Consider the following 22893-nt stretch of genomic DNA (forward strand, 5'->3'; position numbering starts at 1 on the left):
AAATGATAATGAGGGGCAAGACTTGTGAAATCTGGGGAACAGTCGGTCATTCCAGGCAGAGGGAAGAGCATCTGTGGTGGCCTTGAGGCCAAGCCCATTGATGTGCAGGTGGCAGAAAGGGAGGACAAGGGCGGTGCAGCTTTCAGAAGGGGAAGGCAGTAGGGAGTGCAGGTGGACAGGCAGGCAGGGGAGGGGGCAGTCTCAGGCCCGGACCAAGGAGCACCCCTCTCAGGAGGCTTCTTGCCTGTATGTCCTTGATTCAGGCAGAGGTTTCAGAGATTTTTCAGTACCATGTCCTTGATGCTAATTAACAAAAGCAATAACCACACACTTACAGTGGCACCCCTAGAAGTAGAGCACCCTAGAAATATGGCACCCCTAGAAGTACAGCACACCTAGCAGTAGGGAACCCTAAAATTATGGCACCCCTAGAAGTATGACCCAGCAAGCCAGTCTGTGCTCCTCCTACACCAACTTACACATGGACACAACCATTCTAAGGTCCACAGGATGGAGGAATAGAGTATGGATTGGAGTGGACTTACTGATATTTCTATTCATGAACTATTGTGATTAATAATTGAAGAAAATGTGGCATTGGTGTGGAGAAAGTGTCCATGTTGGCTGCTGGGGTTGGGAGTGGGAGGAAGAAATGTAAATGTGGGGGCATTTTCGGGATTTGGAGTTGTCCTGGGTGTTGCTGCAGGGACAGTTACTGGATATTGTATGTCCTCCCATGGCGCACTGGGTGGACTGTGGGAGAGTGTGGTCTATGGTGTGGACCATTGACCATGAGGTGCAGCGGTGCTCAGAGATGTATTCACCAAATGCAATGAATGTCTCATGATGATGGAAGAGATTGTTGTTATGGGGGTTGGAGTGGGGTGAGGGGGTGGGGGGTATAGGGTGTAACAGCGAGGGTCAAGAGAGCTCACAGAAGGCAGAAGTGACACTGGGCTTGGTCTGGGTACAAAGTGGGACTGTGGAAAGGTTTCCGAGGCATAGTATGATCCAGAATAGTGCTCAGGCCCAAAGCCATGAAATGCTCTAAGAACTGTAAGTGAGACCACTTCACAGGTTTCCCAGAGATGTGAGAATCCTTTTGGCCTGGCCCCCAGGTGAGCGGCAATTCACTTGGGTATATGAACACATCCGAATCGATTGCAGCTCTCTCCTGGTCAATCTTTCATTTGCTTCTATTTGTCTCATTCCTTCTCTGCAAAGAAGCATAAAATTTAAAAGCGAACTTAGAGCTCTAGAACTCATAGAGTTTCAATAACCTATGTTAAAGCTTAAAAAGCCTTAAAAAGTAAAGATAAAGAGATCTAAAATGTTACAGCATGACGGGGTCATGCGATGGTTAATCACCATCCAGTTGGTACCGAGTCATTGGATGATGCAAGCCCTGGCATGCCAGTGTGAGGGCATTCTGTAGGTGGCTTTAGACCATTAGGCAGGTGCAGCTATGGCTGATGACATCCACAAACAAGGGTGACTGCCTTCAGCAAGGACGGGAGTCCCATCACCCCAGCAGCTGGAGGTCTTAAAGCAGCACCAAGGCCCTCAGCAGTGGCAAATCCTTTCTCTCCTTCTCCAGCTTCTCCCAAGGAAGTCATCCCCTGTGCTGTCTCCAATGCATGGCCTGCCCTAGGAAATCTGAACTTGCCTATCCCCAGGGTCACTGAGCCAATTCTACTAACAAATCCCTCCCTATTTACCTATGGACCCATATCCTGTTGGCTGTTTCTTCAGAGAATCCTAATACTGGTAGAAATGCAGACATTACTAGCTAATATGTCCTGTGATTACTTTGTGGTGGGCCTTTTTCTAAATGTTTTTATGTGTATTAACTCATTTCATCCTTATTTTCTGATTAGCCATTTGGAAATGAGGCCCAAGTTCATACAATTTGCAAGAGAGTTTGAAATCAACCCCACGTGCCTGACTCCTGAACACAGATTCTCAGTCCTCTGTTACATTGCTGCTCAGACCAGGTTCAAGTCTCATCTTCACCCGTGGTTCTGTATCCAAGGCAGGCATTGACCATCTGTGAGCTTTGGAGAGGAAACACTGCCCAAGTCCAAGGCCCCATGAAATCATACAAGCCTGTGTTCAAGTGCTTAGCATAGAGCTCAGCACAGAGTGGGTGAAAAGTAATTGGAAGCTCCTTTCCCTGTCCAACGCCCCGGAACTAGCCAGAGGTAGAAACCCAGTCTCCAAACTCTGCAGCCCTTTCCACATCTGCCTGCCTTGTCTCACTTTCCCCTCAAGCTTTAACCTGACCGTAATTGGAGAGTGAAGCATCTGTACTTCACTAAATACAATGTAATTCATGCATGATTTACATTTTAGATTTTCCCCCAATCAAACCTGCCCCCTTACAACCCTACCTAAATTTACTTTACTTCATTGTATATTTTAAAAGAGAATACTCCGGAATATATATATACTTAAAGATTTTATTTTAATTTACCCCTCTCCCCGGTTGTTTGCACTTGCTATCTGCTCATCTTCTTTTTAGGAGGCACTGGGAACTGAACCTGGGGCCTCACATGTGGGAGGGAGGCACCTAATTACTCAAACCATCTCTGCTCCATTTGATATGTCTCATTCTGTTTCTTCACTGTGTCTCTTAGTTACATCACTCACTGCATCATCTGGTTGCATCAGCTCACTGTGTCACCTTGTTGCATCAGCTCACCAAGTCAGCTAGTCCTGTCAGCTTGCTATTTGGCTCATCATCTTTACGAGGCACTGGGAACTGAACCTGGGATCTACCACAGTGTGGGTACGAGTCCAGCTGCTTAAGACACATCCACTTCCCTATATTTTATTAAAGGATTATTTCTGTATAATTCTACAATTATAAATGTTATAGTAATCCAAAGTGCTGTCATCTGTTTTCCCATTGCTCCTCCTCACCATACATTACATCTGCTAACAAAGTACATCAGGAAATGGGAAAAAAAACATTTCTTATATTTGTAGGAGGAGGAAATGAAGGTTTCTAAAAAGCATACTCTTTTCACTTAGCAGATAGCTGTTACAAGATGGCAGATTTAAAAATAGTCATTCATTGTATTCATTTACTGTAATTGATCGATTCTGTTTGACATATAAAATCAAGTATCTATGATACTAATATTAAATTGAACTTTAATTTTAAATCAATCACTGACACTTGATATTCACGGTATAGGGAAAATAAAGGCTCCTTCCATGTCTCTGTAAGATCTAGACAGATCCTTTTCAGATCACCAAATAGTCCATAATTCTGCAAAATGGCTAATTCACAAATAAGGCTCTTTTTATGCTGAGACCCATAAAAACACAACTTCTTTCATGATCTGAGTTCTGAAGTCACTATTCCTTCTTCTCAGCACTGAACCCCGGGGTTCTGAGAAAACAATTTTCTTGATAAAGATTTGACAAATTCAAGCCTTGATTTTAGCATCTCAGCCTCATGAAAATGGATCTGTTAAGGGAAGAATAAAAAAAAAAAGGAACTGGCTAGTATAATCCTTCACAATTGAAATTACCGTGTTGAACTTGTTTGTCTCTAACAACCTGCCCACAAATGCTTGCACACACATAAGAATGGCAGCTCCTCAAGGGCAAAGTCACAGCTATCTTACTTGTGTACTCCCAGAGCCCAGAACAATGCTTAGTACATAATGAGAGCTCAATAAATATTAGTTGCTTAAATAAGAGGGATATTTAAAGGATCAAAGATGATTCCTGTCCTTGAAGACACAATCAATACTAGAAGTATGCAACAAGCCAATGCAGAGTGTGTGAAGAAAATCAACATTCCAGCCCTCAGAGGAGGTCAGGGTTTTAGGTTGTGGGGAAAGAAGAGACCTGAGTGGGGTATTGCTGAATGGACAGAATTTAGTCATGAGGAGATGCTGTCTGGAGGGAGAGGGGACACCTGGTCAAAGGAGCAAGGGGAGAGAGAATGGAGTGGGTTAGGTGGGAGGGAAGAGACCACCAGCTTGAAGACAGATAACAAGGTGCAGCCTCAGGGGATCCCAAAAGTCAGAGCAGAGGAGGTTCTACTGTATCCCGTGAGTAGGAAAGAAACAAGGTTTCTGATCACAGGCTGGCATGCTGAGGGTTTTCAGAAGATTAGTCTGGGGTGTGCAAGATGAACTGGACAAGAGTAAGCCAGAGAGGAAACCAGGGAGCAGACTAGCACCAATACCTTAGAGAAGTTGGGAAATTCATCTACATTCTAGTCACTCATCATCATAATGCCTTATTAAGTAACTTACAAAGGAAACAATAAGGTCTTAGACATTAGGTAGTGATGAAGATACTGGTTTTAGTGAGTCATCCTGTCCATTCTTACACTTACATCAGGGGGAAATTAAAACAGATATTCCAATAATTTAATAACTCTAAAAGCAGAGTTGAGCATATCTTATGAAGAATATAGGCATATTCTGCTTTTGGAAAACTGAAGATCAGAAAATTCTGTATTTCAAGGGAATCAGACTTGGCCCAGTGGTTAATGCATCTGTCTACCACATGGGAAGTCCACGGTTCAAACCCCGGGCCTCCTTGACCCGTGTGGAGCTGGCCCATGCACGGTGCTGATGCACGCAAGGAGTGCTGTGCCATGCAGGGGTGTTCCCCGCATAGGGGAGCCCCACACGCAAGGAGTGCACCCCATACGGAGAGCCGCCCACCATAAAAGAAAGTGCAGCCTGCCCAGGAATGGTGCTGCACACACGGAGAGCTGACACAACAGGATGACGCAACCAAAAGAGATACAGATTCCCATGCCACTGACAACAACAGAAGCAGACAAAGAAGATGCAGCAAATAGACACAGAGAACAGACAACCGGGGTGGGGGTTGGGAGGGGAGAGAAATAAATAAAATAGATAAATCTTAAAAAAAAAAAGAAAAATCTGTATTTCAAAACATAAGCCAAAGATTTATAAAAAATATCAAGTACACTGAAAAGCCTAATTAACAAAGTGGGTACTTCAATTAGAGATATAAGATTCTCACCCACTGTCCTAGCAGACTACTTAGGACCCTGGAAAAAGCAAGTATGAATGAGGGATTACTTTGGGGGGTGGAGGGAATGGACCCATACCTGGACAACTTGATAACCAAGTAAATGGAGTTGCCGTTGTTTAATAGCCTCTTTTCTTAGTAAATTTTTGCTGTTAAAACAAACTCTTTTGGGGCCATTAATGCATAGTGCTACTCTGGAAAAAAAATCAAAGAGAAATAAACTTAGTTTGTATAACAATCCAAAACATTATTTTTATGGCCAAAATTTACTCAAAATGTGGCTTTTCCTAATGGCCAATACTCTCACATCAATCATGAATGTGTTACTCTTTAGTCTACTGAAAAAGTACTTGGCTTAATTAATGATGGTATTAATAAAATATTACAGGGAATTTCCAGAAAACATATCCTGAAATGTAGTTTTAATTTCTGAAATCATCTATTTTTCTCACCTTTTTAAGAAAATGATCCTTTCCTATTCACCTCAACAGGCCTTTTAATATAAAAACTAGATCAATTTCTTTATCTTTTGTGTAAATCTTCATCCACTGTAAAAGGTAATACAAATCCTTCTTTATCTAATTTAATTTCAATATCTAGTGAGAGAAGGAAAAAATTCTTCATGTGATACCCTCACAAACACTATCTTCCTTTACTTCTTTGTTCTGTTTTGATTTCTTCCAAACTGTATTTACCAATAGGACAGAAGGCTGCAAAGTAATGACCACAACCAAATGAGGGTGAGGATGTTCACTCACTCAGCTTCAAGAACAAGCCTGTAAGCCTGAAATTAAGGAGGCTTCCTGGGCTAAAGCAAGGAGTAGGTCCTCAAATTAACAGCGGAAGAGTAGGAACCACACACTTTCTCCTTCTCCTTACAAATGGTGGCACACTTTCAATTCAGACAGTGAAGAAAATGTTCTTATTTCAGCAAAATTAGACAACTAAGCAGCTCAACACATCCCTCTCTTCCATGTCTCCTGACAGCTAATGCAGCCCATGACCATGGCACCCCATGACTGCAATATGTGGCCAAGGGGAGTGGCTGGTGTTCCCTTCCCAGCCCTCTGGTATATGCCATTCCTTCTGTATAAAGGGCCATGAAAGCAGGAGAGGTGGAACATGTGACCATTTGAAGCCTATCAGTGCAGGCCTAGACTATAAGAGTGGCTAAACAGACATGAGCACTTACTGTGTTATTCCCTCATTTATACCCTCTTACCATAAGTGTCTGCGGTCAATATTCTTCTTACTCACATTTTACAGATGAGGAAGCAAACAGAAAAAGGTTAAAAAGGGTAAGTACACTGTGCAAAGACATTCTGCTAATCTGTGGCAAGCTGGATTCAAATACAGTCTATATACTATATTCTACCATCTACACTCTAGAGCCTCATGTGGGGCAGGGAAGATTCCATTTTGCATTCTGTGGCTACTAAGCTCCACCTGTCTCCCAAAGAGATAACAGCCACTAAGGTTCTGTAAATAAATCCCCTGGTACTTACCTACTGTATACCAATAGTTTATTAACATTTTGGAAGCAAAGTAGGATCTTGCTCCTAAAAGGTCGATCAATTCAATTACCAGAGATTTATGAAAGTGAAAATCCACAGGGTTCTCCAGGGAATGGTATGGAGTAAAAAATGATTTCATTTGATATTTAGGAAGGAGTTTGGGATCCTAAAAATCATATATTCAATCATGAGAGAAAAATAAGATACAAAACCAGAGAATAAAGTGAAGGTAGTGAGTTACCTGTGTATAAAAGTTTGATACAAAATTCCTTTAACGAATGATATTTTTCTAGGACTTAGGACTGATATCTTTCTTAACACAGCAATGAAAAATATTCTTGTTATAGTTAAAGTGTAATAGCTCAAAATATTCTTAAAATGTGTCTTAAAAGTAGTCACTGAAAAAAGAACAATAAACATCATGACAATGCTGTCAAATTCAAGAAACATCTCTGAAACTCTCAGAATTGCTTTAAGGACCTGAAGGACACTCAGTTAAAATTTTTAATCCAAGAAGAAATGATAAAACTGACATCTCAATTCAATAAATAAAGGATTGCAATGGAACAACTAGTGCTGGAAAATTAGTTATCTGTCTAGTAAAGAAGAGTTAAACTCCTACCAAACATCAGACTATGAGCATATCTCCTTTTACTGAGTTTTGCTTTATTGTACTTTGCAGATATTGTGTTTGTTTTTTTAAATAAACTGAGGCTTTGTGGCAATCCTGTGTCAAGCAAGTCTATCAGTTCCAGTTTTCCAACAATGTGTGCTTTCTTTATCTGTGTCACGTTTTAATTGAGGTATATACATTTAAAAATAAAAATAATGCTTTTGCATACTGAAAAGGCTATAGTACACGTGCAGTGGGAAACCAAAACATGCATGTAACTCACTTTATTATGGTGGCCTGGATCTCACAGGTGGATTAAAGATCCAATGGGGAAAAATTAGTAAATATTTGCACTAACACATATTTGGTGAAATAATCTTATGCATGATGGAAAAGTCAGGAACCATTAAAAGACAGGTAGATTTGGTCACACAAAACTTAAAAACACAAAGCAATAGAAAGATGAATTAGGGAGCAGGAAGGCAATTCCTAGGAAATACAAATGGCCAATAACATTTAACAAAATGCTCAACTCCATTATGGCTCACTCAAAAGCAATTTAAATACATGACAAGACACCCTTTTCCACTGAACTGAGTGGCAAAAGCTAACAGGACTAAAAAAACACAGCCACGTTCACTCACTGCTGGGGAGGTGTTACATCTCCCATTCAGAGTCACTACCTACTGACGTTACACCACTGGTCCCACTCTTAACATTCTAGTCTGCAGTTTAAAGGAACATGGGTTGCAGTAGAATGACACACAAGGGTGTTTACTACAGCACTGCTGATAGAGACCAAAGTTGGAAAGAACCTGAAAGATCATAAGATGGGAAACTGGTAAGTCCCATAAAATACTGCACCACTTTGAGAAAGAACGTATTTGATCCACACACATTGGCCTTGAGGAAGGTCTATGTATACTGGACATAATGGTAAATTATATGATATACTGGACATAAAGAGAAAAGAAAATTGGTTTATATATTTGTGTATGTTGGGCATAGAAAGCACAGCTACAAATTTGTTATTTCAGGGAAGGGAGGTGTTTGGAGTTAACTAATTTTAGTGTTTATATGCCTTGGCATTGTTAAAAAATTTTAAAAGAAAAGAGTAACGGCTTTCCACTTCTTTACCTTTTACCAGAATATGATCCTGAGTCACGTTTGAAGGACAAAGCAGAAGGTGAGGAGGTCTGTTGGGACTATTTCCAATCACACAAAAAAGGTGTGCTGTGAAGTTTATGAGAGTGAATCTTTATAGCACAGATACCACCTAAAATAAAGTCTACCAGAGAAGAGTGAAATTTCTGACTTGGTTAGAAAACGCACTCAGAAATAATTAGGATTTGTAGAGTTCAGAGATTCAGACTTTTTAATCAAATGGCTATTGTGCGTGCTAAACCCTTTAAAACCCTTGAAGTGAATCAAGGAATATTAAGATTTGTATGCCTTCAACACTTGAAACCATCTAGAAATCTCACACAGCAGGAATTGGTCCTATAGGACAAGACAGAAATGGGGTCAATTTATCAAAGAAAAGGCCAGCTGTTGCACCTAGCTCCAAGTAAATGAAAGTTTTCCCTTTTAATAAAGTTACGGAGACAGGTCAAAAGAGAAAAGACTTAGTTTTCAGAAGTGGCACAAAAAAACTGTTTGCCCTCACTGAAATAATGCCATACACCTTTTGTTTTTACCTTATAGAAAGGATATTCTATGACTGAGAATAAGTAAAGTTGTGTCTGTTGTGCTAGACTCAGTCTGTCCAGATATGATTCTTCACCTGAAATGAAAACATCCCAATCAGTTATGCTTGAATTTTGGTACATGTAATGAAAAAAATCATGAACATCCAGCACTAATACATTCATTCCAGAAGTATGATGGATTTTTAAGTGACACTAGAAAATGAAGTTGTTAGAATTATGCCCTCATGCTTGCTTAACCAGTGACATCTTATTTTGACATCTACAAACCCAAGCTCCTAACTTCTGCCCCTTGTTGGGATTCAGGCAGTTACAGCAGCAGACCCCTGCTAATGGGAGCATCTCGATAATCCCCCACAGGAGCATGAATGGCCCATTGAGGTGCTGATGTCTTCCACCTATAGGAAGCACATCCACCAGCCTATCCAGCCACTGAATCATCACCATGGCAGCGCCAACCACGTGAGGGCTGACTTCTAAGGAAGAACGACATCCCCAGCATCAAGGCTCCTGGCTTTAGGTACTTTTCTCCAGCCTGATGGTCACCCCAGGCCCCAAAGGTCCAGGGGCTCCTTTCACAGGGGGTGGGGAACCTAGGGCCTTATATCCTGGTTCTGCTGACATCTAGAATCTGAAGAGATGCCCCCATCTGGCCTTATGGCGGGTACAATGAAAGACAAGCAGCTTCCATAAGGGGCCTTGGTCAAGAGCCTGGCAGACACCTTTAAGATGTAGGCACATCCAGCAGGTGGACTTTTACATGAGATTACTTCAGATTAAGTGATGCTGGTGACTCATTGACTCCAGGTACCTTCACAACATTAAAAATATCCCCCAACCTTAAGTGACTGGGATTTTTGTTCATGGATTCTCTGTGTTTGTATTTGGGGAGGGGTGTGCAGTTATTTTCCTAATAGTCACAGAAGCCACTACTACTACCTGATATTATCTCTAGTGTACCTAAAACAATGCTTGCATTTTAGTTTCTTCAAGAGGAAATATCAGGAAAGTTACATTTTAGCACAATTGAACTCTATATATACTGCAATGCACTTTCTTCCCAATGATCTGAACTGCAAAAAATGGAATTTTGTTCACTCGAGGACTAAAATCCCTAGGAGGATGGATGGCCCTAGTGGCCAGCATTTTCTGTTGTCACCCTGTAAGTGAGAAGCAGCTGAGGTCATGAGGAAAGCATGGGGCTTGGCATTCACCAGGGTTGGGTAAAATTCTGGCTCTTCCTTTTTCTAGCTCTGAGGTTTAGTGTAAGTCGTGTCATCTCTTTGAGCCTACATTCCCCCATCTTTACATTGGGGGATGCTAACCTCATCTGTCTGAGTCTCGCTGGTTGACTGTGACACATACCATACGCAGCAGGAATTTAGTATCTCAGGTTTTGGAGGCTAGACATCAAATCAAGGGATTAGCAGCCACACGGTCGTGCAGGGGGGCATCCTACTGGTGGCTCAACCTCTGGTCATCACATGGCCATCTGAATCCTGTGGTCTCCACTTCTGCACAGGGGTCCATCTGTCTAGATCCTCTTCTTGTGAGGTCTCCAGTCCTGTAGGACGAAGGCCCTCCTGGCTCAAATTGGTTTTATCTTAAAAGGATCTTTGAGATTCTTCCAAATAGCTCCCACCCACAGCACAAGGGACCAGGATTTGAATGTGTCTTCAGGAATATGAGTCAGTCCCCATCACTAATTCTGCGAGGGGCTTGGTGTGTTCCCAGAGTTGGTCATGAAACAGGTGGCCCTGTGGTACACCACCCTGCTCAACAATCGTGGTGATGATCATCAACTTTGGGTGGTTTTTAAGGCAGTCGCTTTTAACCTCATTTGGAAATGTTTACTTTGGATAGAATATGAGAAATTGTGCGAGTGTTAAGATACTATCTATATTTTTAATGAAGTGATCCCTTGGAAGAGATAATCCCTCATCTTTTGTGATTAAATTCTCCAGTTTAGTAGTTGAAAGGTAGGTGATTTAGTTGATTTCAACCCTGATTCCGCAATCATTGGTTTTATTGTTTTGAAGACCAGGTCATTCTCAAAGGACCCATGACATTGAATGACTGGTAATTTCAAGGCTGAGTGACTTCTAAATATGTCTTTATTAATTTGAAGCCAGCTTTTTTCACAATATGTGCCTTTTATTTTTTTCAAACAATTAACAATATTTTATTCAGAATGCCTTTGGGTCCATGATATCATATTGGTAATGCCATAAAAGAAAATATATAAAGTTTGGGTTATAGACATTTTTATAAATAACTCTTTCTTCAGTCTAGATTACCAAGAAAAACAATGCATCTGTGGGAGATGCCTTCATCTGAAAGTGACAGCAATAAATTAATTTCAAACTTAAGTTATTTTCATTTAGTTTAAATTAGACCTTTAACCTTTTAGTGCTTACTTTTAATAAGCAGTGTTTGAAATGGGCAAGATTTCAAAAGCTCTCATGTTTGTTAGACAGCTAGGGAAATTAAATGTATTTCTGTAGATGAGACATTTTCAACTTAAATGTGTTAAGTTTGCCCATTAAAGCCATATCAAGCAGAAAAATATTCTTAGATTAAAATAATTTGTTTTACTTAATCAGATATCCACCATTAGTCAAAAATGATTTTTCTATTGTTAGACATATCTAGAGCAAGGGGAAGTGGAGTGGTTGCTGGCTTTAAGAATTGCACATTGAGTTTGGAAAAAGAATAATATAGAGGATTCAAGACAAAGCCTAGTCATTTCTAAACAGATGATTTGAAATACTGGAATTTTAAAGGGTGTGGACTTAAAGTGTTTTTGTGTTTTCTAAAGATTTTATTATTTATTTATTTATTCATTTATTTATTTAATTTATCTCTATATTTCTCACCCTCTCATTGTTTGTACTCACTGCCTGCTCTCTATGTCTAGTTTTTTTTTTTTTGGTTTTGGATTTTTTAGGAGGCATCTGGAACAGAACCCAGGATCTCTCATATGGGTGGGAGGTGTTCAGCCACTTGAGATACATCTGCTCCCTGCTTGTAGCATATTTTGTAGTGTTTCCTCATTGTGTTGTCTCATTGTGTCATTTTGTTGTGTCAGCTTGCTGCACCAACACTTTGCATCAGCTCTCTGTATTGTTAGTTTTCTTTAAAAGACACTGGGAACTGAAGCCAGGCTTCCCAAGTGGTGCCCAACTGCTTGAGCCACATCTGCTTCCCCTAAAGTGTTTTTAATGAAAGAATACTTCCTACAAAGCTTAAGGGTTTAGAAGAACTTTGAGTATGGGCATTTTTACTCACTTATGGATGTCATTGTTCATTGGCTTGACAGAAGTGAACTCCAAGGCTTCTGATTTGCATTTTTAGCTCATAGAGTTGTTTTCAGTTGCCTGAAGCTTTGCGTAGGTTTTACTCTGTCTTAGAATTCAGGGAAGAGGCAAATTTCCATTCCATTCTTGCCTCAGCCATTGGCCAACTGTGAAAATTTGGAGAAGTCCCTTATCCTCTCTGCAACTCAGTTTTGTTTTTGTAAAATACAGGGGCTGGTCTAGTGCCTGGACTCTCAGCCACAGGGTCTCAAGATTGACCTTGAATCAGAGTCTCCTGGACAACTGTTAACTAAAACAGCCTGCCCCATCCCTGGAGTTTCTGATTCAGCAGGTCTGGATCTGGGTCTGAGAATTTGCATTTCTAACAAATTCCCAGGTGATGCTGTGACTGCTGGCAGGTGGGTTGGGGGAACCCCTCTCAGCCAGGCCCTTGTATGCACAGAGTTTCATCAGGTAGACTCTGATCATAATGCTGATTGCTTTTAAGGCCTATTGGTTAGAAAGACTGCTGATAAAGCCTCAGGAAAGAAAAATCTTCCTTTTGTGTTCTTTTTGCCATAAAGGCCAAATTGAGATAATCTCATGGGGGTAGATGGGAGGGACCATATTTAAGAGAATTTAGCAATCACTGGCTGTGGACATTTCCATGGGCTAGCAAAGGGGAAGCCTGTGCTACCTCAGGAAGGTCTCTAGGGCATGGGCAATGGGTGGGAGGCTCTTTGTCTCTTCAGAGATAACTTAAACTGTCTGACTTGTGGTGTGAAATGGTAAGAGGCTGCAGTCCTGCCCTTGGTGACAATGGCAATATCTTCAGTACCAGGAAACAGTTTAACAATGCAAGGTCTATAAACTTTAAGTCTTTAGGGGAAATGCAAACCAAAAATGCTAAAAGCTTATCTAGAATGTATGAAGTCCATGCTAAAACCTAACCTAGGATGTGGAAGATATATATGCTAATTCAAGCCTATTGAGAAATGAAACAAAGGGACCATTTAATGTTTCCTCCATATAAAAGGGATTCAAAAATCTTGTTGGGGGCTCAGGATGAAACAAAAAGCTCCTGATTCCAACCAGTCGTCAATAAACCATTTTTCCTTCTCAAAATCATTCCTGATTCCTGGCCTCTCTATACACAAATAATTGAACCTCTCTCAAATTCTACAACAATATGATACTATTTTCTGTCTTTTTACCATTTATTTCACCCTTTGTAATAATCTTCATTTCAACACTATTCTCCAAGTCTCTCTCTTTTTTTTCCCTTTCAGGATGCAGTAGTCCCTTTTTTATCTCTTGTAAGTCTTTTGGTAACATTCTATTAGTGTTCGTTTTTTTTTCCTGTGAAAACTTTGGACTCACCCTCATTTTTGAAGTTCAGCTTTGCCAGATACAAAATTCTTGGCTGATGGATTTTTCTTTTTAAGTACATTAAGGACTTCATACCACTTTCTTCTCTTCTTCATGGTTTCAGATGTGAGGTCAGCACTTAATCTTACTGAGGTTCTATTGCACGTGATTCTTTTCTTTTGCTGCTTTCAGAATTCTTTTTTTCTCTTATGTTTGTCATTCTGAATAGCAGGTGTCTCAGAGTAGGTCTATTTGGATTTACTCTACTCCTTGTGCATTGTCCTTCTTGGATTTTGATATTTATATCCTTCATAAGTGTTGGGAATTTTCCACTTGCTATTCCCTCAAATATTCTTTCTACCCCTTTTCCATTCTCTTCTTCAGGGAAACCAATAGTGTAAATTTGTGCACTTTGCATTGTTTTTTGATTTCTTGAACACTTGTTTCACTTTTTCCACTGTCTTCTCTTTTACTTTCCTGTCTTTTTCAGTTCAGGTGTTCTGTCTTTGAAATTACTAATTCTGTCATTGAACATTGCAAAGCTGCTTTTATTGCCTCTAATGTATTTTTAAATTCATTGAACTATATCACTCATACATAAACATACATAAACAGTAAGTGTATAATAGTTGTAAACTTTCAAAACATATATAACATCAAACAAACATATATAATATCTCACCCTACCACCAATAACTTGTATTATTTTTAAAAATTTTAACCAATAAAAAGTATTGTCAAAATATTACTACTAAACAATTTCCCCCTAACCAATCCAATTATTATCTTTATATCATTCATATATGAGCATACATAAACAATTAAGTGTATAGTATAAGTTGTGAACTTACAAAGCAAACCTGCATAACATCATACAGGGGTCCCATACATCAACCCTCCACCAACACCTTGCACTGTCATGAGACATTTGTTACAAATTATGAAAGAATATTGTCAAAATCTTACTATTAATCATAGTCCTTATGTTACATTTGTTGTGTTTTCCCCCAACCCACCTCATTATTTTTTAAATATTTTCTATGACAGAAGTTGTAACCTTATAAAAAATCATGCACATGTGCAGAATTCCCAAACAACACCCCTCCATCAACACACCACAATGTGGTGTGTCATTTGCTACAGATGAAATAATATCAACTGATTGTTACCATGTCCATAGTGTACACTTGGCTCACTTTTCCTGTACTGCCTCAGTACCAACACAGTACATCTTTCATACAGATGCAAGAATATTATATTATTACTACTAACCACAGTCCATAGCTGACTCCAGCTGTGTTTTTCCCATCCTTCTCCACATTCCCAACACCCTGCAGTAGTGATCTACATTTGTTTTACCTAACAAAGGACACTCTTGCATCTGTATCATCAATCACAATTCTCACCCACCTCTTAGTTTACTATGCTACTTAGTTCCTAGATTATTTCCTAGCATTCTGTCAATTGGCATTTATATAACTAGACTACCATTTTCAGCCACATCCCCATTTATAAACCAGCTGTTACTCACTGTGTGTTACCATCCACTCTATACATTTCCATACCTTTACAGTAAAGCTAATTAAAAATTCTACATACATTAAACATCAGTGCGGTCACCCCTTGGGCTGAAGTGTGGTTTGCTGGCCTGGCGGGGGAGCAGTCGCGGCAGGCCAAGCCGCTGCCCCCATAATAGGGTGGCTGGTTGGACTCACTGCCACCCCTGAAGGAAGCTCGGCATGGGCGCAGAGTGCCCTCGGGTCTCCCCTTCTCGGCAGCCATGCTTCCGCGGCCGCCCCTCCTCCCAGATGGCACCACACGATGCCTATGGGGTGGCACCCTTCTTCTTCTTTCTCCCTGCGCAGGCGCAGGGCTGAAAATTCCAGTCTGCCCTTTACCCTCCCCCGACAGGAACAGCCAGGCGTGGGCAGAAAATTCCAGTCTGCCCTTTTCCCCTCCCCCGACAGCGGCAACAGCCAGGCGTGGGCAGAAAAATCCAGTCTGCCCTCTTCCCTTCCCCCGACAGCAGCAACAGCCAGGCATGGGTGGGAAACTCAAGTCTGCTCTCCACCCCAGCAACAGCAGCCACCAATCCCTAAACCCTGCCCCTTCCCCCAGCAACAGGGACAGCCAATCCCTAACCACCACCCCTCCCCCATCCACTACCGCCCACTGACCTTTCGCCAGCAACCAATCAGAATAGGGTGTGGCTTCGACCAATCAGCCTTCCCCAGCCCCTATAAAACTGTTGCCTCTCCCTCAATAAAGCGGACTTGCGTGTTTACCTTGTCTCCGCGGTAGTTCTTCTGCCGTGCGCCCTCCAGTCCTGAGAGTCCCCGACAAGGGCCTGGCCTCCCTTGTCCCCAGTTCGTCGCCTGCTTCTCCAGGCGACCCCTTCATCGCCTGCTTCTCCGGGCGACCCTTCGTCGCTGGCTTTGCCGGGCGACCCTGTCAGCCGAACCGCGCAACCCCTGTGAGACCGAGCCCTCGTCTGCTGCCAGACCGAACCCTCGTCCCAAGTGAGACCGTCCCCTCGTCCCGAGCGAGACCGACCCCTCGTCCAGAGCTGGACCGACCCCTCGTCTGCAGCCAGACCGCACCTCTACCGACCGAGCAAGCTGCCGCAGTTGGCGCCCAACGTGGGGCAGGGCAACCCCACCTCTACCGACCGAGCAAGCCGTCGCACATCAGTAGTCCACTCAGTCCTTCTCTTATCTCTTCTAAGAATCCACCACCCACCACCAGGTATTGAAGATATTTTCCTAAAATTTCTTCTATAAGTTTTATTGTTCTTGCTTTTATTTTCAGTTTGCGATATATTTTGAGTTAATTTTTGGATAAGGTGTGAGATAGGAGTCCTCTTTCCTATTGTCAGCTATGGATGTCCAATATTTTCAGTGCCTTTTGTTGAGTGGATTGTTCTGTCCAAGGTGTGTGACTTTGTCAGGCTAGTAAAAAATCACTTGAACATATATGTGAGTCTGTTTCTGAACCATAAATTTGATTCCATTGGTCTATTGTGTCTGTCTTTAGGCTAGAACCATGGTATTTTTACCACTATATGTATGTATTATGATTTAAAGTTTGGAGATGAGGGCTTGCTTTTCCTTTTTATGATGTTCCAGCTATTCAGGACTCCTTACCATTCCAAATAAATTTAATAATTGTGTTTTCAATTTTTTCTTTAATGCTGGTGGAATTTTTATTAGGATTGCATTAAGTCTATATATCAACTTGAGTAGAATTGACATCTTGATGATATTTAGTCTTCCAATCCATGAGCATGGAATGTTCTCCCAGTTATTTAGGCCATTTTTTGAATTGTTTTAACACTGAGTTGCAGTTTTCTGAATACAAGTGCTTTGCAACATTGGTTAGGATTATTCCTGACTATTGAGTTTTATCTGTTATATTGTATTTTCACCACTCTTTTGACACTATTAGTTACTTTTATTGATATAATCTTCATTTCTATACTTTCTTCCAGGCCCCTCTCTCCTGTCTTTTCTTTTCAGCCTGTAGCACACCCTTTAGTATTTCCAAAAAATCTGGTGTCTTGCTTAGAAATTCTCTCAGTTTCTGTTCATCTGTGAATATTCTAATCTCACCCTCATTTTTGAATGACAGACTTGCTGGATATAAGATTCTTGGCAGGAAGTTTTTCTCTTGTAGTATCTTAAATATATCAGACTACTGTCTTCTTGCCTCCATGATTTCTGGTGAGAAATCAACACATACTCTTATTGGATATCCCTTATGTGTTATGTATTTTTCTCTTGTTGCTCTCAGAATTCTCTGTCTTTGGCCCTTGACATTTTGATGAGTATGTGTCTCGGAGTTGGTCTATTTGGATATTTTTTTGGATGGAATTACATTGTACTTCTTGGACAGGGATCTGTCTTTCAATAAGGTTGGGAAATTATCTACCATTTTTTCTTCAAATATTTCTTCTGTCCCTTTTGCTGTCATTTCTTTCCCCAAGACCTTGTTCAATTTTTTTTCATTCTTTTCTTCATCTGTTCTTTTGTATGTTCACTTTCAGAGGCCATTTCTTCAAGTTCACCAATCCTTTCTTCTGCCTCCTCAAATCTGCTCTTATATGATTCCAAAGTTTTTTAAATTTCATTGATTGCACCTTTTACTCCCATAAGATCTGCTATTTTTCTATGTATGCTTTCAAATTCTTCTTCATGCTCATCCAGTGTCTTCTTTTTTTTTTATTTTTGTCTTTATTTTTATATTTTAATATTATATTCAAAAAATATGAGGTCCCCATATACCCCCCACTCCCTCACCCCCTCCCCCCATAGTAACAACCTCCTCCATCATCATGAGACATTCATTGCATTTGTAGAACATATCTCTGAGCACCACAGCACCTCATGGTCAATGGTCCACATTATAACCCACACTCTTACACGTTCAATCCAGTGGGCCATGGGAGGACATACAATGTCCAGTAACTTTCCCTGCAGCATCACCCAGGACAACTCCAAGTCCCAAAAACACCTCCACTGTCTTCTTAATATCCTTAATCTCTTGGCCATCTCATTGAATTTATTAAGAAGATCTCTTTGAAAACCTATAATTTGTTGTCTCAACTCCTTTATGTCATCTGGAGGCTTATCTTGTTCCTTTAACTGGGTCTTAGCTTCCTATTTCTTGGTGTGGATTGTACTATTTTTGTTGGTGTCTTGGCATCTGTCTTACTAGAGTATTTATTCTGGGTGCAGTTTTTCTCTTTAGTTTAGGGCTTCCTATAATTTTCCCTTGCTGGTTGAGCAGAAGGAGCCAAGCATGTAGTTGGTGCTGTAAGCTATGGAGGCTCAAGCTGCCCTCATTGTGCCAGGGGCCAATGAAGCTTCTTCCAATTTTCTCCTTTGCCAGGGGTAGGGACAGAGTCACAGCTATGTAGAATAACCCAAGTGCAGGCCTAGACTGTAGTTGCCCAGAGAGACTGATGAAGCTTCATAACTTTTTCTCCCCTGCCTGGGACAGGGATGGAGCTGCAGGTATGGGCAGCAATCTATGCAGTGCAGGTCCAAGATGACTGCAGTTGCCCTGGTAGACTTCTGACTTTTCAGTCTTTTACACCCAAAGTTACCTGCAGTTACCTGTATAGGATGGTGCAGGGCTCCTCAGGCTTCTCCCTGCCAGAGGCAGGGCTGAAAGCCTAGATGGGCTGCAGGCTGATCTGCATGAAAGAAACTGATTCCTGCTAACACTGATAATTTCAGTCAGCCTGGCTTTCACTCAGACTGGAGGTGAAGTCAGAACAGTGGCTACTGGCCTCTTTTTGACTTGGGCTGGTTCACACCCCAGCTGTTCCCAGGGTTATATCTTAGCCAGCTGAGTCTACCAATCAGCAGCCCAAATTGGCAGCCAACTGTCTCCTCCTTCCCTATTTCTGGGAACTGGAGCTTCCAATTCCAGCCACAGAATAGCCTCTGGGGTGGCTCCTGCAGCCAGAGTAGGATAGTCACCAGCCTCCATGGCTTGGCTGGTAATTTCCCAGAGAGGCTGATGCAGGTCTCTGCAGCTTCCTCCCTGCTGGATATGGCACTGGGGCCTAGGCTTGAGCTGTAATATGATCTGGGTGGGAAGAAGCCGGTCCCCACCAGCACTGGGATCCTCGGTCTGCCCCGCTTCCTGCCGTGCCAGGCGCAGAGTTAAGTTGGTGGCTACCCACCTCTTTCTGACTTGAACAGGCTCAAACTTTAGCTGTTCTCAGTATTATACCATAGCACACTGAATTTACTCATCAGTAGCTGAAATTCGTGCCCAACTGACTCTTCCTCCCCCATTTTGGGGAAGTGGAGCTTTCAGTTCAGCCATGGAACAGCTCCCAGGGTGGCTTGAGCCTCCAGTTGATGATAAGCACCGACCTCCGTGGCATGGAATACTCTACTTATGAGTCTTCTCTGAAGATTCATCTTCAGATGAATCTTCTACTCCTTCAAGGACATTGCAGGATGCTCTTCGGGCTTCCTGGAGCACCCAAACAGGTGCTTCAGCTAGCTCCAGAGAGCTCTTTGTGTTTACTAACTGCCCTGTAGCAGGAGCTGACTCTAGGAGCTCCTTACTCTGCCACCATCTTGCTGGTTCCTCTAATATATATTTTATATATATATAAATATTTTAAAGATACATAGATTACACAAAATGTTACATGAAAAAATATGGGAGGTTCCCATATGGCCCACCCCCACATTCCCCACTTTTCCTTCATCAACAACTTCTTTCATTAGTGTGGTGCATTCATTGTATTTGCTGAATACATTTTAGAACACTGCTACACAGCATGAATTATAGTTTATGGTGTGGATTACACTACCCCAGTCCACCTAGTGGGTTATGGCAGGATATAAAATGTCCTTCATCTGTCCCTGCAATATCATTCAGGACAACTCCATGTCCCCAAAATGCCTCATATCACACCTCTTACTCCCTCTCCCTGCCCTCAGTAGCTTCCATGACCACAATCTCCACATCAGTGACATAATTTTCTTCCATTGCTAGAGTCACAGTGGTTCTATAGTAGAATACCAGCAAGCCCATTAAAATCTGTAATATATTCCTCCATCCTGTGCAACTTGGGATGGAGATGTCTACTCCATCTCTAAATCAAGAGGGGGCTTAGATCCCACATGACTGATGGATGCAATTCTCCTGCTTGCAGTTGTAGACATTCTTGGTTGCCTGGTGTGGTGGTTGACCATTATACTTCCCCATCAGTTGATCTGGGTAAGTCCAATGAAACACAGAGTAGGTGTTCCAACTCTGTTGAGGTTCAGGGCCCAGATGACACATGGACCATCCAGAGATTCAAGTCTTCTGAGCATACACAAACTGCAGCATCAGTCACAGGTTCAGTAAAAATGACAGAAGAGTCATATGTAGAGAGGTCACATCTGAGTCCAACTCCATCACAGTAAGGAGCACAAATTCCAAAGTAAGGCCCACTGCAAAGCAATGAATTCCACAGTCATCTGTCATGACTATAGGACCTGTGTGTCTCTGTAGCCCTCAGAAGCACCAGTATCTGGGGTTGTATCTACTTTGGCTGTCTTTCAGATCCTACTGAGATGTGCATAAGTGTAACCCCTCTGATGACCTTCCAATTCATTTTGAAATCTCTTAGCCATATAAATTAATTTGTCTTTACCACTTCCCCCTTTGATTTAAGGAATTTTTCTAGTTGCATCACCAGCAGGTGATTGGTAGCAATCCATCAGCACTAGGTAGGCTCATCCCTGGGTGTCATGTCCCACGCTGGGGAGAAGGCAGTGCATTTACATGCTGAGTTTAACTTAGAGAGTGGCCACATTTGAGCAACATGGAGCCTCTCAGGAGGTAACTCTTAGGCACACTGCAGCTAAAGGCCTAGTTTAAATATCAAGCACAGAAGCTCATAAGCATAGTCATCAGTACAAAGGGCCCATCATTGGACCATTCTTCTTCATGGGTCTTTTCCCTTGCACCTGGGGGATTATGCTCTTCCACTGGGGGATGCAACAGAGCTGCCCAGGATGGGAACTCAGCACTCCCTCAGTTGTCATGTGTAACTCTATTCACTATGACAATATCCAATGAACATCTGAACATATCTATATATCCTATATGCATACCCTGGAGAACTCCCTCCCACCCATGCATTCCCTTTCAATGACACCACTCACCAGTACTCTTGCCCTGTCATAGTGGATCCCCTCTGTGATCCAAAATTTCTTCAAAAATTAAGTCTAATATATTGCCAAATCCAATTAGAAGGATAAAGAAACAGTATTGGCATGCTTATAGATTAGACATAGAATTTATAATAATTTAGAAAAACTAAAATAAAGAAATAAATTGGGGTATTAAAAAATGAAAAATATCATAAAACTTTGTTCCTGATATTCTGTGTTTCATCATTGTAATAGGTGTTGCCCTGCAAGTACAGTGGCAAGGCAATCTCTTCCATTCCTTCTGCAGTATCTACATCATTAAAAAAAATTTTAATTTTAACTTCTAAAGTTTTAGATCACAGTAAAATCATATATACAATTAGGTGACTCCCATATACCCAATATCAAACCCTTTTCCCCCTTCCTCAGCAATGATCTTTTTACATGTGCATGTTGCACTTGCTACAGCTGATGTACCGATATTTAAATATAACTACTAACTGTGATTCCGTTATGGCTTACATTATGGCTTATATTTTAGACTGTATACTTTTTGGTTACTGTATTGTAGCTGAGCGAGAGGGTTTCATCCTCGCTCAGGCCCAAGAGTCAGGGGGCCTTGCTCCTGCTGAACCACCGGTGGGGGGTGCCCCAAGAGGGAGCACCGGTTCTCCAGGCGTGGGGGACGCGCGGTTGGGGAAAAACCACGGAGACCGCTTGAGCGCAAGAACGGGTCTGCTTTATTGCGGAAGTACACTTGGTTATATAGGCAGGGAAGGGGGTGGAGTATGAAGGGGAGGGCAGGGCGGAGGGGTGGCTGCGGATTGGCTAAAACTGGGGAGGCAGACCTCTGGTAATACGCCTTAAGCAGTTACTGGGGAAGAGGGCAGATTGTAGGTTGGTAATATGGGCGGGACTGGTGGGACGGGTGGCGGGGGCTGGAAGGGGAGGAGGGGCGGAGAAAGGTGGCAACACTGTATAGTTTACATTATGTTTTACATTTTTGACTATTCACTTTTATATATTTTTGTTGAAATTTAACAGGGCTTACATCCATTTTTGTAAGATCTTGTGGAACACTTCCATTGCCCTCCAGTAACCCCCACTTCCATCTATTCTATTCCTCTCTCCCACTCCCCTCAAGGCCCACAGTGACAACCAAGCTTCACTGCTTGGAGAACAAGATTCATAGATACTTACAACAATGCTGAGGGCTTGACACTCTAGTCTATCCTCCCCCTTTGGGAACCACCCATGCTCTTGAGAGACACCCTCTCCTCTGTTTGAGAATATCAGGCCTCCCCAGGATGGGGGTACAATAACTTCCCACTCATTGTACATATCTCCACCCACTAATAAAACACAATATGAGAACATGAACCCTCACACACTCCCTAGCATCTGTCCCAGGTACATCCTGTGCCAAATGTTCCCCATCAAACACCTTAAACAAGTATCCTTTCCTTAATATATTTTCTAAAGAGTTTTCTCAACATATAGTTTTAATCACATACCTGACAATCTCCCATGTTTTTCCCCTCACCCAACCCTTCTCCTCAACTACATGGGCCAGCTGACCCACCCTCCCAACCCTAACCCCCCAAGCCTTCAAAGTCCCACCCAATAGTATACCTATGTCATCATCTTATCCCTTCACTCCACAAAAACTTACCCACATTTTATCATAGATTTCTCTCATGT

Source organism: Dasypus novemcinctus, chromosome 20, assembly GCF_030445035.2.
Source record: "Dasypus novemcinctus isolate mDasNov1 chromosome 20, mDasNov1.1.hap2, whole genome shotgun sequence".
Lineage (NCBI taxonomy): Eukaryota > Metazoa > Chordata > Mammalia > Cingulata > Dasypodidae > Dasypus > Dasypus novemcinctus.